This window comes from Balaenoptera physalus (assembly GCF_965194825.1).
Source record: "Balaenoptera physalus genome assembly, chromosome: 18".
In the NCBI taxonomy this organism is placed as follows: domain Eukaryota; kingdom Metazoa; phylum Chordata; class Mammalia; order Artiodactyla; family Balaenopteridae; genus Balaenoptera; species Balaenoptera physalus.
In genome coordinates, this window is record NC_138899.1 from 65,427,060 (window position 1) to 65,443,811 (window position 16,752).

Below are 16,752 nucleotides of genomic sequence, written 5' to 3' on the forward strand. Positions count from 1 at the left end.
TATAGAGACCTGTGGTCAGGTCCCCGCACAACTTGAGAGCTGTTGAAGATGCTGTTGATTGAAGGTTTTCACCACATATGTGAGGTTTGGCAAGCAAACTTAAAAAAAAAAAGTCATCCTAAGAGATCTCACTAAAAAGATCTGGAGAATGATATCAGAAACCTTTTAATTTGCTTTGGGAAAAAGAAGTATTGATACAAAGCAAATTATCTATTTCTATACAAAATTGTTCTAATTCTAGAGAAATAATTTCACTGTCAACAAAACTTGCTGTGGTCTTTATAAAGTTCCAAGTTAAAAAACCCCTCAAACCCCTCTGGTATTGTTTTATATACATACACAGTACACACATACCTGGCCAAGGTGGGCAATAAATTTGAATCAAGGTCTAGGTTTCCAAAGTAGCAGAGCCAAGTAGACAGTCCCCCGGCAGAATTCCATTTTTAAAAGGTTTCTTATTTATTTTTAAAGGATTTGGGGGGTTTTTTTTGGGGGGGGGCGGGGAAGGGAATCTGAGCACACTCCATCTATCTACATGACACCATAATAATTTGTAGACAAGATAATCATGTGGTTCCTTTGACTGTGAGATAACAAATCATGAATAATTCTTTTTTATGTGGACATGCTTGTGATAAAGGAAAGATATTGAGGACTAGAGTGAAGGCAACTCTCATTCAAGAGAATGGAAGCAAGAAAATTCTGAATGTGACTTCACGATGAGGGTAAAGGTAGTGGTTTGGGAACATGGGGTAAGGGTATTTATTTGCCTAATTTCAGCACTGCTAGAGCACACGCTAACAATGGTATTCCACTTCTGAAATTCCACTGGCTCTGGAATTCCAGCAAAGGTCCCTCCAGGTCATCGTGTTCTCCCCGACCTCATAGTGCTGCTTGGGAAGGCACTGCCTTTTCTTTGCATCACAAATTGTTTAGCAAACTATTCACGAAAGAAAAAAAAAAATTGTAAAATTCTATGAAAATTGTCTTGAGCTCTGACTCAATGTATCCAAATAATTTTTTTTTCTGTATATAACATCCTTAAAAATGAAAACTCAGCTGAAGCTTCAACTAGTTGATCGTTTGGCATTTTGAGAAGTCATGATTCAAGCGGAAGAGGCAGCCTCTTGCTTTATCCCATTCACCCTGAGCCTGTAACTGAGACAAGATGTCCTGCCCTCTGGAAAAAGGGTACCACCACACTTTGTCACATCTGCCATTTTAGAATGTTCCCCAACAGCTGCAGCTGGGCCTGCCAAGGGGATGCTTCCGTGACACAAAAAGCCTTTCATTACAGTTTTCAATGCTATTTGAGATGTTCGGATTCTTCTGTTGTTACTGTTATTCTTGAAGGTTGCTTCTGGTTTGGAGCCCTATTTAAAACCTGGAGATCTCTTTTCCTTAGATCAAAGTTATCTTGTGCCCACAGACAGTGGTATATATGTACACTAAACAGAGCTTTGGCACAAATGATCTTCCAGATGGGAGAAGAACACCTGAGCTATTCAATACAAACCCACATTTTTAATGTGACAAGCCTGTCTTATATTTTCATGTTATAGCCTTCTGACTTCAAGTCTTCATCCTACTTTAAATGTGCAGATTTTCTTTAATCCTATTTCTTAAGGAAAAAAGAAACTATTAGGGAGATAAAAAGTTTAGCGTTTTGAAGTGCATGCTTCGGGGATATTGATTTATTCACTTATCACCCTTGGTGATCCAAATGAAAAAGGATATCAGGCTAACTTAGAAATTCGCAGGGTCTTCCCTCTCGGGCTTCTGTGCAATTAATTAGAACAACAGGGAAGGCTTTCATGAAAGTTATATCTTCAGGCTCACCCTCATGTTCTTTTATCTGAACATAACATGTTGGTTTCTAATTTCTTTTCTTTCTTCCACTTCCCCCCAAATCATGTAGGTTAACAGCCAATCAAAAAGCAAAGAGATTTTCTAATAATAAGATTATGATGTATTTAATATGATAAACTACTTTCCTAATTTCAAAGTATAGCTTTCATGCAGGAAAAAAAAAAAAAAGGCATTATATAAGTTGCCCTCTTCAAACTGCAGTTAATATGATAATTAATTTCTTTGATTTTTGTCTATCAGTACATATTACTGAGTTCCTGATGGGGTCATAGCAGTATGCTCCATGTTCTGCTTCTTTTGAGCCCGATTTAAATCAGGGATCTATCAATAGGGGTCTTGTTGACCAGTGGGGGAAGTCAAGTGGACATATGTGAAAGCATCTTGACCAAGCTAGTGTTGGGTTTTATGGTGAGGGCTGGGGTGTGCTCTTCTTCAGTATATTCCCCACATGCTGGGAGTGATGGTGACCCCCAGCCTTCAGCGAAGTACTTCTCCCAGAATTGCCCTCAGCCAAAGACTGCCATCCCCCCAAGGTCATGCTCCCTCCCTGAACGCAGCATTTATCCAACGACTGGTTGATTAGAGAGCAAGTATTAGAGGCTCCAGGCCCTGGCCTTGAGGCAGGATAACTCAGAAGGACCATCCCAGCTCCAGACAGCCTGGGGAACCACTTACCTTTGCATTTTAAGTGCACTTTAAGTCACTCCTCCCTCTGCCCTACTCTGTGCTAGTCCCCAGGGCACTGCCCAATATATTCCCAATATATTTCTTGCATGCAGATCTGTCTCAGAGCCTGTTTTTTGGGAGGACCCAGCCACAGCAGCATCAAATGCTGATATAATGAAATCAGGATGCCCAGGTTTTGGTCCTGCTCCTGTCACCACAGGGAGTCCCCTCTCTCGACTTCCTTTAAAAGGGTTGCTTTTAAAGGAAATCTCGACTAGATTTCCAAAGTAACATCTCTCTAAAAGTCTAAGAAAACTATCACAGTAAGCACTCAATCTTGATTGTTCTTCTAAAAATTATAACTTATATTAACTGAAAAGAACGCGGAATCAAAAATCAATGACCAGGAATCAGTTTCAATTACTAATTTGTTTGACAACACAAAATAGATTTTCCCCCACGTATCTATTCCACAACAGAAGATACTCTAATAAATCATCCCTATTCTGAGTTTAATTCAGCAGCTTTCATTCCATTCTTCTCTCTGCCCAGGTTTCCAGGAGCACAGGTAAATCCACTCAATCATCTCCTCTCCATCTGGAACCAGATCAATGATTGCAAAGAGGGTTTGTAGAATCCACCCGGAGTCAGATATTTCAGAATCAAGCAACAGTGTGTTAGTATTCTTAAGTGGAAAAGGAAAAGGGACTCCTTAAAAACAATTTAATAAATATAATAGGGAAAGAATTATAACCAACTTATTAAATGAAATATATCCAACTAGTTAAAATATATGACTCCACTACTTAAAGTCCCAAGTCCTTTGTTTTTCATTTTATCCTCTTAGATTACTTCTTTGACGTAGGTATCATTAAAGCCATTGCAGTACCTGCAGTAACTCTATCCTTCTTGGTTGGTGCCTTAAGAGAACGTAAACACCCACCGAGAGAGGCAGGGTGTCAGTTCCTGCCACTAGCACCAAGGTGTTCTTGACCTTAGGGTAAAGTTTTTTTACAAATTCACTTTGTTTCTTTATTTTCCCCTGCCCTTCCTTTCCTGTTTTATCCATCCTGCTTTTTGGTCCCTCCCTCTGGCATACACTTTGTCCTGCATCTTTTCCTATAAGGGTGTACTCTGTGCCCGCATTTGACTGCTGTTACTGGGATTGCTTCCATTCTCTTCCTGCCTGTTGGCTCCACAGCTTGCCTGAGCGCTGCTGAACTCACTTTCAAGTGCCCATCTCAGCATGAGGCAGCCTTCTCCTGGTGGTGTGGGGAGAGGTGACGGTAGTGAGCTATTATGAGATGAGGTGCGGGGAGGCGTGGGGAGGTGTGGTCAGGTATGGTGAGACGTGGGGAGACATGGGGAGGTGTGGTCAGGTATGATGAGACGTGGGGAGACATGGGGAGGTGTGGTTCTATTTTTTCTAAAGTGACTCCATGCACAGTGGGAGAAACTATAACCTGCCCTGGAACACCTATCATTGGCCAAAAAGGCCTAGCTTTCTGGCAATACTGTCTGGTTAACCAGTTGACCCTGGAAAACAATCACATTCTCTGTGCATGTAATTTGTCTCATCCACATAGGAAAGTGGCCTGGATTACCTACCACCTGATGTCATCAACTGTGGCAACCTACCATCCTAGTAGCACTTTGCTTTTAACCTACTACCACGTGGGAGGTGTGTGCAGACTTTTATCAAAAGCTTTGGAGAAGTTTCTCTACCTCATTCTCCATTGAATAAAACTGCTACGTGTAAGGAAAGAAATACTTAAAAACTTGCATCTATCTTTGCATATTTCCCCAAGCTTATATTCTACCCCAAGCCTCTTCATTCACAGTTTGCTGCCAGCTTTATTCATTTTCTACCACCCTTACTCCCAATCCTGTACATCCATAGGGTTGTATGTAAAGAGGAAAATATTAGTTTTCAAAATGGTAGGTGATCCAGTTAAGTTTTTTAAATACTTTACCTTTTAGAGCAATTTTAGGTTCACAGCAAAATTCAGAGGAAGGTACAGTGATTTCCCACGTACCGCCTACCCCACACATGCAGAGCCTCCCCCATTATCTACATCCTCCACCAGAGTGGAACATTTGTTACAACTGATGAGCCCATACTGACACATCATAATCACCCAAAGTCCGTAGTTTACCTTAAGCCTCATTCTTGATGTTCTACATTCTGTGGGTTTGGACAAATGTCTAATGACATGTATCCATCATTATAGTGTCATACAGACTATTTTCACTGGCCTAAAAGTCCTTTGTGCTCCACCTATTCATCTTTTCCCCTCTCCCATATACCACCCCCCCCCCACCAGCCCTTGACAACCGCTGATCCTTCCACCGTCTCCATAGTTTTGCCTTTTCCAGAATGTTATATAGTGGGGATCATATAGTATGTTGTCTTCTCAGTAATATGCACTTAAGATCCCTCCATATTTTTTCATGACTTGATAGTTCATTTCTTTTTAGCACTGAATAAGATTCCCTTGTCTGGATGTACCACAGTTTATTTATCCATTCACCTACTGAAGGACATCTTGGTTGCTTCCAAGTTTTGGCAATTATAAGTAAAGATGCTATAAACATCCCCATTCAGGTTTTTGTGTGGACATAAGTTTTCAGGTCCTTTGGGTAAATACCAAGGAGCCAATTACTGGATCATATGGTAAGAGTATGTTTATTTTTATAAGAAACTGCCAAACTGTCTTCCAAAAGTGGCTGTACCATTTGGCATTCCCACCAGCAATGTATAAGAGTTCCTGTTGCTCCACATCTTTTTCAGCACTTGGTGTTGTCAGTGTTTTGGATTGTGGCCATTCTAATAGGTGTGTAGTGGCATCCCGTTCTTTTAATTCACATTACATTAACTTTTAAATTATGTCTCCCTCTAGCTTCTCTATAGATATATTTTAATTTGCAAAACAAAAATAATACTTTAAAAGAAACTTTAACATGATTGAATAAAAGTGATGTTTGAGTGTTGAAAACCTAACTCAACAGTAATACAGTAGATATTCATTAAGTGTTCAACCATGCAACATTCATCAAGAACTTTGGCATCTGGATCTTAGTCTCTGTCTTCATTCCAAGGTCTGTCATTGACCTAGGCAGTTTCCCTGTCAATATAGTTGACCTACTCAGCACCCTAGGCTCCCAGTTCAGCTAAGGTTATCAAGCTAGTCAATTTTATGTTCAAATGTAGCTCTGCTCCTATTGGTTATATGACCTTAGACAATTGTCTGCCCTACCTAGATCCTTTAAAGACTATAACTCCACTGCCTGTATCAATCTGGTTGGAATTCCAGTCTGATCTTCCATGCCCCTGTAACTAGGCAATCAGTATTATCCACTGCAAATCAGCGCAACTATAAGTTTGTGACCTCCAACCACAGACAAATCCTCTGCACTGCTGTGCAGTCATCCTATGTGTCTTTAAACAGCCACCTCAAACCTAAATTTCTAAACAGTGTTTCTAAATCTTTACCACTCTCCTCATGGCCCCTCCCCAGAAATCATCATCAGATGGGAACTCCCTCAACCTCTTGCCCTTCTTCTACCCAACTACAGATTTATCTTCATTTACACCTGTCCTTCCCTCCTTCCATCTCATTTGAGAGAGTATTTAACCACTTACTCAAATCTGCTCAGGATACCAACTTTTCTTATCTCCTTTAATGTTTTAGTCTTTTCATGTATCCGTTTTATGCTGTATCCTCAATCTCTCCCTCCCTACTGCTTTTTTCCCTTAGCCTATGAACAAGCTCAAGCTTTTTATCTTTAAGGAGAAAAAAAGGCCTTCTATCTTCTACACAAACTCTCTTTCCATTCACAGACAACCTTCTGCAAAGATCAGTCTATGGAACCATCACTGCCTCTTTACTACCTTCTGGTTCACTACTTTACCCACTTCAATCTAGCTTCCAACCCCACTTGAATTGGGAAGCTACCCCCGCAGACGGCAGATGTGACATCTGTATCACCCAATCCAATATAAAATTCTTAGTCTTTGATATACATGCTGTCTCTGTGTCATTGACCATTGACCACATTTCTTTCTGAAGTCCCCTCTTCTTCTTTGGTAACTGGGACATCACTTTCTCCTGGTTTCCTGCTTACCTCTGACGATTTCTTCTCGGTCTACAGTTCCTAACCCTTTAAATGCTTATATTCTCTAGGGCTCCATCCTCACCCTTCCTCTTCATTTCATTCACACTCTCCCTTGGTGATCCTGACCAACTCATACTTCCAATTCCACCTACAATCTGATAGTTCCCTAAATTATCTGCCTAGATATCCCAGGCATCCCAGAGCTCTTCTGGGCCCCAGGACAGTAACTCCCTAATGGGCATTTCTACTTGTGGGTCACACGGAGACATCAAATTCAACATGTCCCAATTCAAAGTCCTCATCTTCCCGCCCCCCCCCCCCCACTCCCCAGTACCTGCTCCTCCTGGGCTCTTATTTTGTCTGATGAGACCATGATCCACCCAAGCACACAAGCCAGATATCTGAGTCTGATCCTCAGCTCCTTCATTCAAATCCTCTCTTTTTGTCTTCTATTCTCAGTTAGTAAAATCCTATCAAGACTTTTTAAAATCTCTTGAATTGGTCTCTTTCTCTCCAGTTCCTCAATTACTGCTCCATCATCTCCAACCTGGACTGTTCTCCTGACTCCAGCTTTGTCCCTTTCCAATCTGTCCTTCATAAGGCAGCCAGCAGTTGTCTTTCCTTGTTAGGATAACTTTCTAAATAACGTAATGCTCAGCTTAGAGTCCTTAAGTGGGAGGAATATGGCCATTGGGTAGTAAAGTTACCTAAATTTATTTTACTTAATCTATTTTTAACTGATAACTTTTATATTAAATTTATAATTTTAAAATATCAGGACAAGTTTGGTAGAGGGCTATGAGGGACTTCCATTCTAGAACCTCTTTCTCAGAATCAGGCAAGTTAATATGGCATTCAAGAGGTTTTTTTTTTTTTTAATATTGATTTTTATTTATTTATCTATCTTTATTTTTGGCTGCGTCAGGTCTTCGTTGCAGCATGTGGGGCAGGCGGGATGGTTTTAGCTGCAGCGCGTGGGCTCCTCTCTAGTTGTGGAGAGCGGGTTTTCTTCTCTAGTTGTGGCACGTGGGCTCTGTACTGCGTGGGCTCTGTAGTTTGTGGCACTCAGGCTCAGTAGTTGTGGCGCATGGGCTTAGTTGCCCTGTGGCATGTGGGATCTTAGTTCCCCGACCAGGGATTGAACCCACGTCCCCTGCATTGGAAGGTGGATTCTTTACCACTGGACCACCAGGGAAGTCCCAAGAGTTTTATATTTAATACTTCTCAGTTGCCAGTTTGGTGAAATATACACTATATATCCATGAAATTTAATGCTCAAATCAAATAATTTAAAATGTGTTTATTTCATTTATACAAAATTTTAAAGTTCTCACTATTTAAAAAAAAATCAGTTTGTCAGTAATTTTCTTAAGATGGGATCCAACTCCCTCTCAGTTCTCTGGGATCTGATGTGAGGGCAGCTGGTTTATAATTGGGAAATACTGAGTGAATGGGGGCAGCTGCAGACTTTGTATTTATTTGTTTATGATTCCTTTTACCTAAATGGGAATTCCTTCTCATTTTTCCTACCAATCCTTGGGTCTGGGAGAGGAGGAAAATGGCAGCAGAAGGACCCAAATCTGTGCTTACACTAAATAGATATTTTTTTCTTTCTTGTTTTTTTAAATTGGGATATAATTGACATACATTATAATCATTTCAGGTGTAGAATCTAATGATTCAATATTTATATATATTGCAAAACGATCACCACAATAAGTTTAGTTATCCATCACCACACGTAGTTACAAATTCTTTTCCTTTTTTTGGGGCTGTGCCCCTCGGCATGTGGGATCTTAGTTCCCTGACCAGGGATCGAACCCACACCCTCTTCATTGGAAGCGCCAGGGAAGGCCCAAATTCTTTTTCTGTGATGAGAACTTTTAAGATCTACTCTCTTAGCAACTTTTGAATACATAATAGAGCATTATTAACTATAGTCACCATGCCTATATTTTAATCACTATAATTCTAAATGCATTTTGATATCTGATATGACCGTTATCCCCTCTTTACTTTTTTTTTAAAGACCATATTACCTTTCATTTTAACTCTATTCTTGCTTTTCAAAATGTCCACTATTCTTACATGTTTATGCCAAATAATTAAGTCTTAGGTCAATAAAGAGCAAAGGGATGGAAGGAGAATGGACATTTAGAATTTCTTTTTATTTCGTTTTCCAAAAAGAAGACTGAAAAGGCATTTAAAAATTCTTGAAATGCTAACTGTAGAGGTTAAGACTCACTCTGGAAGCCATGATCTCCCAGCTTTGAATTCCAGCTCCACCACCCACAAGCTGGGTAAGCTTGGACAAGTTTCTTAACTTCTTTGCATCCTCAACAGTAACATTGGGATAATATTATTATACCTATTTAAAGTCTTTTTGTGAAGATGGCATGAGCGAATACATAAAGCTTTTGGACAGTACCTGGCAGGTAGGAACTGCTTAGTAAATGTTAACTCATAGTAATGCCTGTCTAGAACATATACACCACGAGAACAGGAACTTCTATTTTGGCCACAATCCTATTGCCAGCAATAAGATTTTGCAGTTCAGTTCATTTAAGTTCAACAAATATTCATGAATACTTAGGACATGCCGGACAGACACCAGAGATGCAGTGATAAGTAAAAATTCAGCCTCGTCCTAGAGAGGCGAAGACAGATAGGAAGGTAGAATTTTCTCTCCACTCTTTCTTTGCTATGCTGTTCCCTCTTCCTGGAACACTCCTCCGCCGCTTCTTCACCTGCTTAATTCCTACCATTATTCATATCCTTAAAACTCTCAGCTCAGACACTACATCCCCACAGAAAACTTTCCTGACATTCCAGGATGGGCGAGGAAACTTCCCCAGCCCCTGTGCAAACTTCTGTTGTGTTCTTAGCAGATGGTGATTTGTCTGTCTCCTCTGCTGACTAGTCTAAGTAAACAGAGGTCAAGAAGGTGGATTGCAGCTCTGTGGCCTCAGCACCCAGCCCAGGATCTGCTATGTAATATGTGTGCAATGTGTGGTAAGAAACTAATGATGATGAAGAAACCTGGTAATCTTTCCACGATGAGAGGACTCTTTTTGAACAGTCGTGCCATAGCTTTTAAAGAAGCAAAGACGTGTACTGCAGTACAAATTATGACTTCAAAATGGCATAATAGCAAAACAGAAACAGACTGACAGACATAGAAAACAAACTTGTGGTTACCAAAGGGGAGGAGAGGGAGAGAGGGACAAATTTGGAGTATGGGATTAACAGATAAAAACTACTGTGTATAAAATAGATAAGCAACAAGGATATATTGTATAGCACAGGGAATTATGGACATTATCTTGTAATAATTTATAATGGGGTATAATCTGCAAAAATACAGAATCACTATGCCGTACACCTGAAACTAATATAACATTGTAGATGAACTCTACTTCAATAAAAAAGTTAATAAAAATGAAAATGACATAATAAGCCAAACCTTATAAAATCTCCTTTTGACCCTTCCTAGGTACTAAATTGTTCTGAAAGTTACATGAAAGGAAATAACTAAGTTAAATGGTGAGAAATGAAAATAGAAAATCACTGTTATCTCAGTGGTGACCATGTAGCCAGTAACGCTAATTGGAAAGGCCAGACAGGTGACCGCAAGCCTGGGGTCATTTTTACACAGCAGCACCTATTTTACTCCTTTAAAAAACAGTGGGAGAGGGACTTCCCTGGAGGTCCAGTGGTTAAGACTCTGAGCTTCCACTGGAGGGGGCACGGGTGCCAACCCTGGTTGAGGAACTAAGAGCCCACATGCTGTGTGGCCCTGCCAAAAAATAAATAAGTAAATAAAATAATGAAAACAACAACAACAAACTGTGGGAGAGGTGAATTCCCCCACTCAGAAGTATTTTATAGAGTACCTTTTAAAATTATCATTTAAGGTAAGCAAGTCGTCTGGGCTCATACTGAAGGATTAACTGCCGTGATAATCCTGGCGGTGGTGAGATTTCTGGAGACTCAAGTGTCCCTGATTTCTTCACACCATGTCCCCATATCGACCTTTCCTTCCTCTGGTATTCAGGGAAGGAAGGATGGCTAAAAATGGTTCCCACAGAGGAAAAAGTCTCTAAATCCCTTTTCTGTGCTTCTTCACCTCTTGGTGATCTTCCATGTTTTCATCCAAGGGAGGCGCTGCCCCCTCCCCGCCATCACACATTCAGCCTCATCTCCAAAGAGCCAGGATCCCTTTGCTTTCTCTCCACCCAGTTGGAAAAGCCTTTTGGATCTGGAATCAGTGAGGACGTTATCGTCAGTATAAATAAGGCCCAGAGAGTTTATCGTGTGATCCTGAGTAGGGATGTGAGTATTTTAATAGATGAAGTCTTGATCCAAGAAAATGAATTCCTGGTTTTCAAAGTTTCAGGCATCAACAAGCAAGCGGTGGGAGGGGTTTTGGGGTCTCGCCCATGGCAGCTGTCTACTCCACCTACTTAGATGTCTGATGTGTCTTCAGTCTTGGTTTCTATTTTTAAAAAATGTCTCTTCCTTCTTCCGTAAAAATTTGCCTAGGGTTCTGGCCCATAACAACATTACAATCGCATGTAACGGTTTGAGAAAAACCACAATTATGAAAACCTCAGGGTAATCTTACATCCAAATACTTCACATTATCTGAAATTATCAAAAGTTAATACGGTTACCACCTCCCCCTCCCCAAATCAGAGCAGAGGGAAAAGGGTTTTGAATCAAACATCCTTTCCTCAGTTAAAATCATTCTGGAAAAAAACCAGCATTTGATCAAGTTTAGACAAGACTTTTTTGGTTGTTGTTGAAGATTGCTGCAATGGTTTCATATTAGGTTTTCTTGCCCCTTTCCAATTTGTTTACAATCACCCCTCCCTCCCCAGGGGTTTTGGAATGAATCATCAACTTTTCTTTTTCAAGTACACTATTAAATTAGGCTACAGCCTGGAACCAAACATTCGTTCTTACAAGCATTTCTTTCATGTCATCAGCTGTAATGGAAACCAGAAATTCAGTAGGCAGGCCTTATCTCCAGCAAAGCGGAAGCAGGGACATCCAGCCCCACACTTCTGCTGTCATGCACCATTTGGACAAATCTAAACATCATATTTAAGGGTTGGAGAACTGATACTAAAATTAGAAAAGGCCAACTTAAATTTATGTGAAAATTCATAATTTCTTTTAATTCAGAAGTGATACGTGTCATTCATATTGAGTAAGAAGTTAAAAACAGCTTCTTCCTCTGAATTTCAATCTTACATAAGATGCTTTTAAAGGACATCCACACTTTAAAATAAACAGTGTTTTTCAAATTCCAGCTTCAAGAGCTTAAAGATACCTTCAGTCCGTGTTTAATTTCAGGAAACAGCAATTGTTGAACATAAAAATACTTAATTATAAGAATGGCTATCTTTTAGGGATATATTATTATGAAAACCAGACCTTCACCAAAAGATATAAATGAGATGACACACGAGATGACCATTTATCCATCCAGCTAATAGTGCTATCACTAAGTTAAGGATTAATGATGTAGCAATAAACAAAACATACAAAAATCCCTGTCCTGTGGAATTTATATCAAAGGGAAGGCGAGTGAGATAGATTATGAACAAAATACATCAATAAATATATAGAGAAACACTATAAAGAAAACAGAGCAGGGAAGGCGATTAGAGAGTGGTGGGGTTGGGGAAGAAGTTACAGTTTTAAGTAGGAGGGTCGGGAAAGGTGGTGTTTTTGTAAGGTGGTAAAGGAAACGTGACTTTGAAGAAGAGGAGTCCATGCAGAAGGAACTACCAGTGCAAAGGCCCTGGGGCAGGAGTACCTGGCATAGTTAAGGGACAGCAAAGAGTCCCATGTGGCCTGTGCAGAGTGAGTGGGCCAGAAGGGGTGAAGGGGTTAAATCATAAATTAACCCCTTGAGTAGGGTTAACCCTACTCAACCCTACTTAAGTTAAGTAGGGCTGGGGTGAGCAGATTATATAAGGCCTTGGAGGGCATTGCGAAGATGTTGCCTTTTACTTTGAATGAGGTGGGGAGCCTTTGGAAGATTTTGAACAGAAAATGACATGGTCTGACTTAAGTCCTTAAAAGATTATTTTGGCTGCTGTGTTGCAAATCGATTTAAGAAAGGGAAGGCTAAAAAAAAGGGAAGGCTAAAAAGAGGAAGACTAGCTGGGTAACACACTGGACACTCCAGAAATACTTGTTTACTACACACTGCATTGTTACATTGAGTTCTCTCTTTTTTTTACTTATTTCACCTTTTAAAACTTTACTTCAATAACCTATAAGGGAAAAGAATCTGAAAAAAAAATAGATACATATGTATGTATAACTGAAACACTTTGCCATATACCTGAAACTAACACAACATCATAAATCAGTTATACTTCGATTAAAATAAATAAAAGGCAAAATAAATAAAAGGCAAAAAAATTTTACCTTATTTATTTCCTTATTCTCCGTGTTATTTAGGGTTGTAATTCAAATTTGAAAGCAATACAATTGCATTTCTTTGAAACACTGAATTCATCTCAGACTTTTCACCATCGAGTCAAGCTGGTCTCTCATTTAACTTCCTCTTTCCCTTTCCTTAATTTGGGCAAAGAGTTAAAAATAGTTTGTTCTCTGTGAGCAGAAACAACTACAAAACAACAGAAGTAGACAGGAGTAGCCTTAATACTAATGGCTAACATTTTTGGAGTGTTCTACATGTACTAGGCACAGCGCTAAATGTTCAACATGAATTAGTTCATTTAATCTTTACAGTGACTTGCTGAAGTAGGTACTGTTATCATTCCCATTTTCACAGGAAGAGAGAAGTTAAATAACCACTTGAGGTTATACGGCTGGCAAAGGGCCAGGCCTGGATTGAAACTAAGGCCATGGGACTCAGAACCTGTGCAGGTGATGGCCACAGTATATTACTATTACCTCCCAGCCGCCCACAGAAACGCCCACGCTAAGAGATGGAGAGACAGGGAAGACCTCAGGAAACTTTGACTGGAGAGTGATGCTGTGAAATAACAAGGGTCCACTTGGTCTGCTTGTGGTCTATATGGTTAATGAACAGATGGCATTTCTGTTTATAAATCAGTCTTCTGTGAGTTTGGTTTGCTTGAATCAGCACCTTCCCCTCCCCTTCTGCCTCCCAGCCCCCACTGCTGCCCTTCCCATCTCCCTCCACTGCCTCAAGCTTTATCAGTCCAGAGGCTGGACTACATCACACAGGCTAGACTAAAGGTGCCGCCTGCACCTAATAGACGGCTCTCCCTCTTTACACACCATGGCTCCAAATAACTATTCAGAGTTGTTTACAACCTAATACAAAATTATTCGAGGCTAAGTTATTTTTGTGCCATGATTTTGATTTATTTAGGTTTCTTCCATGTAAGTGAAGAGGTTTAGTACATTTTGGAAATTTGATTTGTCATTTTGCGCTCTGGATCTCTGTCGCCTCTCGGGAATGCTTGGTTCCTATCTTATTTGCCATCTGAGGTAGGGAAAGCTGAGGTGGTGGACATTTATATTTAATGCAGTTAATGTGACGCGGATTCTAGATTTATCCTTTGCTGTAACTTGGTGAGAAAACGGATTTGGAGTTTAGGTAAACTGGTAACTGACAATATTGGAAAAATACCAGAGTTTTCTCAGCTACTTCTCTCTCTTTTTTGTGAGCAGACTCTTTATCAAGTCTTTGCGTTCCATCTCATTCCTTAGGACTGCTCAGCACATTGTTTTTCTTGCGTAAACATTTGATATATTTTGCATATACTTTATACGTGTGTATATGTATATGTGTATGTGTTATATAGGTACGTATTGCTTTTATTTAAAAACGAATCCTGCTCTTTTATAGAATATAGTAGTTGCTTGCAGGGAGAAGAATGTGGTAGCTAGGAAACAGGGGTGAAAAGGAGGTTTTATTCCACTGTATATGTTATTTTCTATCTTTTGAAATCTATACAGTATTTGTGAATTATCTATTCTAGTTCATTAATTGATTTACTTTTACAGTAAGACTATTTCAGATTAAAAGATATTAATTCTCTCCTTATGTAGTCAAAAACATCATATCCTTTATGATGAACTTATTTTTTCTGATTAGAATAATAAACTCCTCTTGATAAATATTGTTTTGGGAAAATATTTCCCCAAAATGGTTGTTAGACAAATACTGTATGATCTCACTTATATGTGGAATCTGAAAAAAAAAAACAAAAAACTCATAGATACAGAGGACAGATTGTTTGCTGCCAGAAGTGGGTGCTGGAGGGGTGGGCGAAATGGGTGAAGGTGGTCAAAAGGGACAAACTTCCATTATAAAATAAATAAGTCCTGGAGATGTAATAGATAGCATGGTGACTGTTAGTTAATAGCATGGTGACTGTATTGCATATTTGAAAGTTCCTAAGAGAATAGATCTTCAAAGTTCTTGTCACAAGGAAAGAATTTCGTAACTATGTGTGGTGATGGATGTTAACTAGAATTACAGTGGTGATCAGTACAATATATACATATAGCAAAATCATTATGTTGTACACCTGAAACTAATATAATGTTATATGTCAATTATACCTCAATTAAGGAGGAAAACAATGAAGTCCCCATGGTCAGACAGCAGATAGCCAGGTAGAAATCTCAGTTATGTTACATTCCAGCTGAGTGTCCTTGGACACACACACTTCACAGGGTAGTTGTGAAGATTAAACAAGTCTTGTGTGTAAACCCATAGCACAGTGCCTGGTACACAGTCAAGTCTCAATAAATGTTACCTTCAAGACAAAAAAATACAAAATCGTTTTAACCAAAGGTTATAGCAAAAAAAAAAAATTGTTAAAGGAGACTCCATCTAGTAGAAATTATAACAATATATTCTTAAAACATAATTTAAAGAGGTTTTACAGCAAAATCATATCTCCTCAGCTTATATCAGTAACAGCAAAATATAGATACAGTAGCAGATACTGGAAAGCATTTATTACTTTGAAGTGCCATACTCAGCGGTGGCAAAACTATAGAAACACTCCCTTTTAAAAAAAAATTTATTAAAGTATACTTGATTTACAATGTTGTGTTAATTTCTGCTGTACAGCAAAGTGGTTCAGTTATACATACATATACATTCTTTTTTCATATTCTTTTTCATTATGGTTTATCGCAAGATATTGAATATAGTTCCCAGTGCTATACAGTAGGACCTTGTTGTTTATCCATCCTATATATAATAGTTTGCATCTACTAATCCCAAACTCCCAATCCATCCCTCCCCCATCCTCCTCTTGCTGGGCAACCATAAGTCTGTTCTCTATGTCTGTGAGTCTGTTTCTGCAGAAACATTCCCTTTAAAATGAAGAAAAATATGAAGATGATGTGATCATCACGTTTTAAAAAAATATCTGAGAAGACAAAATAATAAGTACAAATACTGTCAAGGAAAAAGCAAAGTTATCATTTGAACATGGTATTATTACTTGAAAAAAAAAGAGAAATCTATTAAATCTACTAGAAATAATGTTAGGTGGAGAGTTACAAGATGTTTAAAATCAATAGACTAGGAACAACTAGATATCCACATGCAAAGCAATAAAACTGGACTGCTACCTCACACAATACACCAAAATTAACTGAAAATGGATCATAGCTCTAAAAATATGACCTAAAACTGCAGAACTCTTAGAAGAAAATGTAGTAGTAAATTTTTGTGACCTTGAGTTAGGCAATGGTTTCTAAGATATGACAAAATAAAAAATAGATAGATGAGAATTCATCAAAATTAAAAACTTCGAAGGACACCATAGAGAAAGTGAAAAGAAAACACACAGAATGGAACAAAATATTTGCAAATTACACATCTGATTCATTTGATATTTGGAATATATTATTTAATAAACTCTTAAAACTCAACAGTAAAAAAAAAATAACCCAATTAAAAATGGGCAAAAGACTTGAATAGATTTTTCTCCAAAAAAGATATGTAGTCCCCCTTTGCCCGTGATTTCACTTTCTATGGTTGTAGTAAACTGTGGTCAAAAATATTAAATGGAAAATTCTAGAAATAAACAATTCATAAGTTTTAAATTATGTGCCATGCAGAAT

General features: G+C 38.9%; 1 long non-coding RNA gene across 2 annotated transcripts in view; it reads right to left on the reverse strand.

Moving 5' to 3' along the window:
* Positions 1 to 2,786: 2,786 nt before the first annotated feature.
* Positions 2,787 to 16,752, reverse strand: part of LOC309647303 — a 47,602-nt gene continuing 33,636 nt past the window's right edge. Inside the window, exon 5 of one of the 2 annotated variants that reach the window (XR_014255927.1) lies at positions 2,787 to 3,132. This is a non-coding gene — a long non-coding RNA (uncharacterized lncRNA). Of the gene's footprint in view, positions 3,133 to 12,797; positions 15,429 to 16,752 lie in introns of those variants that run through there. The other variant, XR_014255928.1, reaches the window with a different exon arrangement.